Source organism: Wyeomyia smithii, chromosome 1 (genome assembly GCF_029784165.1).
Source record: "Wyeomyia smithii strain HCP4-BCI-WySm-NY-G18 chromosome 1, ASM2978416v1, whole genome shotgun sequence".
Classification (NCBI taxonomy): Eukaryota; Metazoa; Arthropoda; class Insecta; order Diptera; family Culicidae; genus Wyeomyia; species Wyeomyia smithii.
Window position 1 is genome coordinate 132,718,442 of NC_073694.1, and position 6,000 is coordinate 132,724,441.

Below are 6,000 nucleotides of genomic sequence, written 5' to 3' on the forward strand. Positions count from 1 at the left end.
ACCGTGGAAAATGATAATATTTTTCAAACTAGATTTTCCGCTGCCATTAAACGACAGAGAGAAAGACAAAAATTTCTTCATAATATTAACAATTATTGCATTTATATTTCATAGATATGCAGAGAAACAATAATAAATAATTATTATGCTCAAGAAACAGTATTTAAACCAGCGTTTTTTTATATTCAACATTGGCCAAGGCTTTTCAAAAAACAAAGTCAAGAACATCAACAATCAATTGTTTTTCGCCAAAAATTGATCGCGCATGTTGAATGTATCGGCATGACATACTATAGGTGAGAGGACGTACCTACTAAAACCGCGTAAATTCCGGAATTCGCGTAAAAAAAACAAGCAATAATTCTGCATTCCGAGTGAAGGGAAACCGAAAACCACGCAAAAAAAAACCTCGTAAATTCCGGAATCCGCGTAAATTCCGGAATCCACGTAAAAAAAACACGTAAATTCCGGAATCCGCGTAAAAAAACCGCGTAAATTCCGGAATCCGCGTAAAAAAAAACCCGCGTGAAAAAAACGCGTAAAAAGCGACCTTAGTGTATTTAAACTTAAGGGGCAACAATGGCGCCATTTTAAATTTTTGAGAAATCGGTAATTTTCGATGTTTTATCGACGCCATTTTGAAAAAAAACACAGATCTTAAATCGGACAAAAACTGAGCTCAAACCGGTGATTCTACGAATACGGTTTTGACATGGTTCTAGTATATTTCACAAAGTAAAATAATACTGAGTATGCTTGAGCATTAATGGTAATGCGCTAATATTTGAAAGTGGTAGTCAAATTATATCTTATATTGAGTAAAAAAGTCTCAGAAATCGATTGGTAGGTGTCTGATCTACGTAAAATGTCAGCAACATGTCGATTTAGCCCCAATTCCCCAACAATACTAAAATAGGTTTATCTCAGCGTTAAATTAACTTATTTGAAATCTGTTTAATGTTATATCAAGAGTGTGAGTGATACTCAAAGATACAATAACAATTTGTCTTCACATGATTCTCTCCTTTTTGCAGGGAGGGGGCCGCATTTGACTTTATCGAAGACGCCATGTTTCTGTCTCATAGCTGTAGCGAGATTTTTATGTTTTAACCAGTCCTGGCCAAATATGCAACCCCCTCCCCGCAAAAGGGGGAAGATGATGTAAACACAAATTGTTATTGTATCTTAAAGTCTCGCTTACACTCTTGATATCACATTAAACAGATTTCAAATATGCTAATCTAACGTCGAGATAAACCTATTTTAGTATTGTAGGGGAATTCGGGCAAAATTGACATGTTGCTAATATTTTACGTAGATCAGACACCTACCAATCGATTTCTGAAACTTTTTTACTCAATATAAGACATAATTTCATTACTACTCTTAGCTATTATCGCATTACCATTAATGCTCAGACATACTCGATTTTATTTTGCTTTGTGAAATATTCGGAAACCATGCCAAAACCGTAGAATCACCGTTTTGAGCTCAGTTTTTGTCCGATTTAAGATCTGTTTTTTTTTTTTAAAGATGGGTAAGAAGATGCTAATATGTGGACAAACTCTTAGGATTTGGATGTTTGGCTTTAAAACAAAATGGCGTGGACAAAACATCGAAAATTTCAGATTTCTCAAAAGTTCAAAATGGCGCCATTGTTGCTCCTTAAGTTGAAATATGGTCAAAGTCGGGGAAATTAGGTTTTGCATCAAAATACACAAAAAATTATATATAGAAACCAAGGCAGAAAAATTGTCAATTTTTGTTGCACTGTGTTATTGAGAACCAAAAGGCAATCTGAACAGATGAAGGCTCTGATAAAGACTATCTAGAAAACGATACCGTGGACAACATGTTTCTTGTAATACGATTAACGAACACAATTCCCCGACTCGTAAAATCTACTAATGTTTTTGTCGTCTGAATAGCTAGTTTTGAATGAAATGAACAAAATTTTTTGCATAAAATATGAATACAATGATATAAGTTACAAGCCAAATTTTACCAATTTTGATGATAGGGGGTCTATTTTAGTCTTGCGTAATTTTTATAAAGGGGTAAGTAATATCGTTACCTTTTGTTTCCTACGGGGGGTTGAGGTAAAAAAATTGGGGTTTACGTTACGTAATTCATGCATGTCGCCTTACCCATAGCTCAAAATGACATCTTTTTTTTTGTTAGGGAATTAAAATTTCGTTGTCCATTGATGTGAACTTTTGTAATATATCCCAGGCAATTGCTATACGTGTCCCCTTGCAAAATACAATGACCACTATTGTTGAGTGATCAGGTACCTGCACCGACACGCTCCCAGTCAGGTGAAATATGGTTTATGAAGCCAATCACCTACCCAGGATTCAAAGACCAAATCTCTTTGGGCTGTAAACAGCCACTGCCAAGAAACCTTGATCTGCGTTTAAATAATGCACCACAACTGCACAGCAGATGTTCCGATGTCTCGCATTCCATATTACAAAAGCGACATCTTTACCCAGAGGAACATTTGTGCAATGTTTCGGCCAGATCTGAAATGGTCGATAAAAATGGTTGCCCATTTTCTTTTTTTGAGAACTGCTCTATATAGTTGACACTTGGTGTGACTACTAACTATTTTCCGAAACTTGAAAGGCCGCTCCGTGAACACTGTTGTAATTACACAATCACCAAGTAATTACGAAAAAAAAGGTTTGGCATTTCGATACCATATTCAAAGCTAACAAACAATGGAAAAATTGAAAAAAATACGAGACTCAATATTTTAAAGGTACATTAAAGTAACGATTACTTGTTTTCTCCAATCTCACTCAGTTAAAAGTTATTTTCAGCAAATGCGTCGCAATCCTTTGGGTCTGTTCTCAGCACTTCTACACAACATACGCCACGGTGATCCAGCTGCATGGTGCTATCAGATTTAAATCTCCGCTCACTTCTCAATATATGCTTTCACGACACAAAGTTCAAAACTGCATTAAACGTACCGAAAATCTGCTCTGGCGGAAAGCTCACTATTCAAACACATTGCTGCATGAAATAGACGTAAAAGCGCCAAGGGTTGTGTTGATATTGCTCGTGAATTTGAAACTAAACACAATTAAAATGATGGGAATCAATCAAGCGTTTTCAAATGCATCTAAAATGCTTTGTACCAATAATCGCACAATAATAGAAGTAATCCTAATTATATAAATGACCTCCAAAAGACAAGATATATGTGCTAAATGTTGTGCATAGTTATAAAACAAATAATCAATTAAACCTTCTGAATAAACAGTTTAGATACAATCGATATCACTTACCCTGGAAAGATAATCATATTTTGACGCAAAATTGATGCACGATTTTTATATCATTGAAATTGCAAGTACTCTATATTGAAATGAATGTTAAGAAAACAGACTCTGTATAACAAAACTTAAAAGAAACACTGAGTAGTTCGTTTTTTTATTGTACAATAACAAACAGAGGAAGAAATTAAATTTCTATTGTTACCAAAAGTGAACAATCAGGCACTCTATGTTTCGTCAAAGGCAATCTCTGATAAGTTCATTTAATGATTATTTAAATTTATCGCGGATACCCAAACTCAGATTATTATTTTTACAACCTATGGCAAAATCAGTGTACAACGCTGTACTGGTTGAAGGCACAATTTCATTTTCGAGCTGTAATTTCGAAATAATGAGGTGCCAGAACCAGAAATGGTGCAGTTTCTTATGTGTTTTGCTGAATAATATAAATCAGGGATATTTGCAGTGAAAGATAAGAAGCAAAGCGATGTTTTCTTATTTGTTGCAACGAAACTTTTTCAATTTTTTTTTTAATTCAGAACCTTGAATAGTGCTGTTTTGTTTATATAACACAGACTCCACAGTCTACTGTTGATGTACAGGTATATTGCAGTACAGTCTCTCCGATATCAGTTACACTTCCTCCATACACACACAAGGTAAGACAATTTAATAAAATTCTGGTTAATTTTAATCTATGATATTACCGCAATAGCCGTACTTCTGTTTTACTTTTGCTAATTTACTATCGGGCACGCCTATTTCGGCGTTAGGATTTAACCATAAATGTACTTTTTGAATTATACTAGATAGTATAAATATTAGGAATTTTTAAATATTACGCATTCTGGAAAATATGTCTGAAAGCAGTTTTTTATTACGTTTTTTTTTTCGTAAATTTCTAACCACATCTAACTTTCCACATTCCACATGTCAAAATTTCTTATACAATGTCGAAAGGTGCTATCTTTTTAGCAATCCCTTCCAGAAAAGAAATCGTGGTCTTAAATGAAAGCTAATGTCATTGAATGGTATATCTATTAAAACTTAACAACTTTACAAACTTGCAGTTCAATTATAAATTGTCATCGATTCACATTTAAAAAATATTGAAAACATTTGCAAAGCGCAAAAAAGAATATTCATCTATATAATAGGCATATATGGGTGTAGAAACATGTCTCCTGAAATTGAAGAAATAAACGCTTCCAGAAACTTGTACTTTAAGCGTTTCAAAGAATAACAACCTAAAGATATCTGTATACATTCAAAACCTTTGGGTTTTTGCTATTTATTTTTTACCTACGGCGATTTGAGCAATTTACCTTATGCGATTTGAGCAATGCAATTTCAACTTTCGATTTGCATGAAAACAGCTGTAATTTGCAGCTAACTGACTCCAACACAGCTTGAAGTTAATCTTCGAACTCTTCAATGCAATCTATCTTTCGTTTACACGCTTATATTACTCTTTCTTAAATACACACACACATAAACATGCTATGTTAATGTTTTCAGTGAGACTGTTTTTATAACACTTCTTCGTTGATTCAAGATACCTTTCATTCACAAGTAACTGCGAGATTCACGCGTAACAGATAGATATCATTTTATTAGAACTTTATAACAAATCAGGACGATGACAGCACTCAAATATATTTTAAGAATAACAGAATGATATTTCATACATTCATTTTCGATATACTTTCGAAAGACAAATATATATCTTCTCTTCGTTCATTTCACCTACATCATACACCACTACCAAGCCAAAGGATGTCGATATTCTTAACATTTGTCAAAAACACAGTTAAAAATTGTTGCAAAGATATGATGATTTGCAATTTCAATTGTTTGAACTTTCATTGCCAATACTGCCCGAAAATACGCTAAATACCACTGCCAACATGTACAACATAAGCACAATTGATACAGAACTAACCACCACCCGAACTATGCAACCAGCATACAAACACTAACATATGTTGCCTACGTTGTGCATTTTTGCACTTTTATCACATTCCAACAGATTCCGGTTAGCCAACTAACTGTAAATTCACATTAAATTAAATTTTCACATCTCCCATTCCCTATCCCAACATAAGTGTGACAGCACCCGGATTGATCCACTCAAAGCCTGCCGTGTCACCGATCTACATTTCGCACCAACACAACCCCAATGAACTTTGTTCACTGTTGAAAACTGTGTGAATCGTACGTTCACCGCATACCACGATGAAGAGTATGAACAAACAAATGCCAAATAATCATGCTACGAACCACAACAAAACGCAAGCCTCGTTTAATAGATCCTCATGGCCTAAATTAACGGCACAAAACACACGCGCGAAGCCCAACCGCCGTGTCCACAAGCCCATGCAAAACTGACTCAGCGAGGATCTCCCACAGACGCAGTGCTGACTGCTGAGTTGAGTTGAGCTGAGCAACTGCGAGATCATACAAATATACCAACAACAGTTTGATCTCGCTCAGTACCTTCATAGCGTATACATTCTCCAGTTTTCAGCCGTGTCTGGAGAACTGCTCTTACTTGAGACCAACGGAGAAAACTGGCTAAACCAGTTTCTTCTTTCCCTCCTTCGTGTTGCCGCGCTGTATAAGGTAAGTGCTCATTCCTTGAGCTAATACACTAAATAGAGTAAAATCCTCTGAACACGCGAAAATCTAACAAACCACAATTTCTATTGAAAGT

General features: G+C 35.1%; 1 protein-coding gene across 6 annotated transcripts in view; it reads right to left on the minus strand.

The window, feature by feature from the left end:
- LOC129717991 (cadherin-87A) overlaps positions 1-5,704 on the minus strand; it is a 434,657-nt gene extending 428,953 nt beyond the window's left edge. For 2 of the 6 annotated variants that reach the window (XM_055668354.1, XM_055668358.1), the window contains exon 1: positions 4,613-5,670. The gene's annotated coding sequence lies outside the window, so the exon portion shown is untranslated. Of the gene's footprint in view, positions 1-4,612 lie in introns of all 6 variants that reach the window. The other 4 variants (XM_055668357.1, XM_055668356.1, XM_055668359.1 and 1 more) reach the window with 4 other exon arrangements.
- Positions 5,705-6,000: the final 296 nt, after the last annotated feature.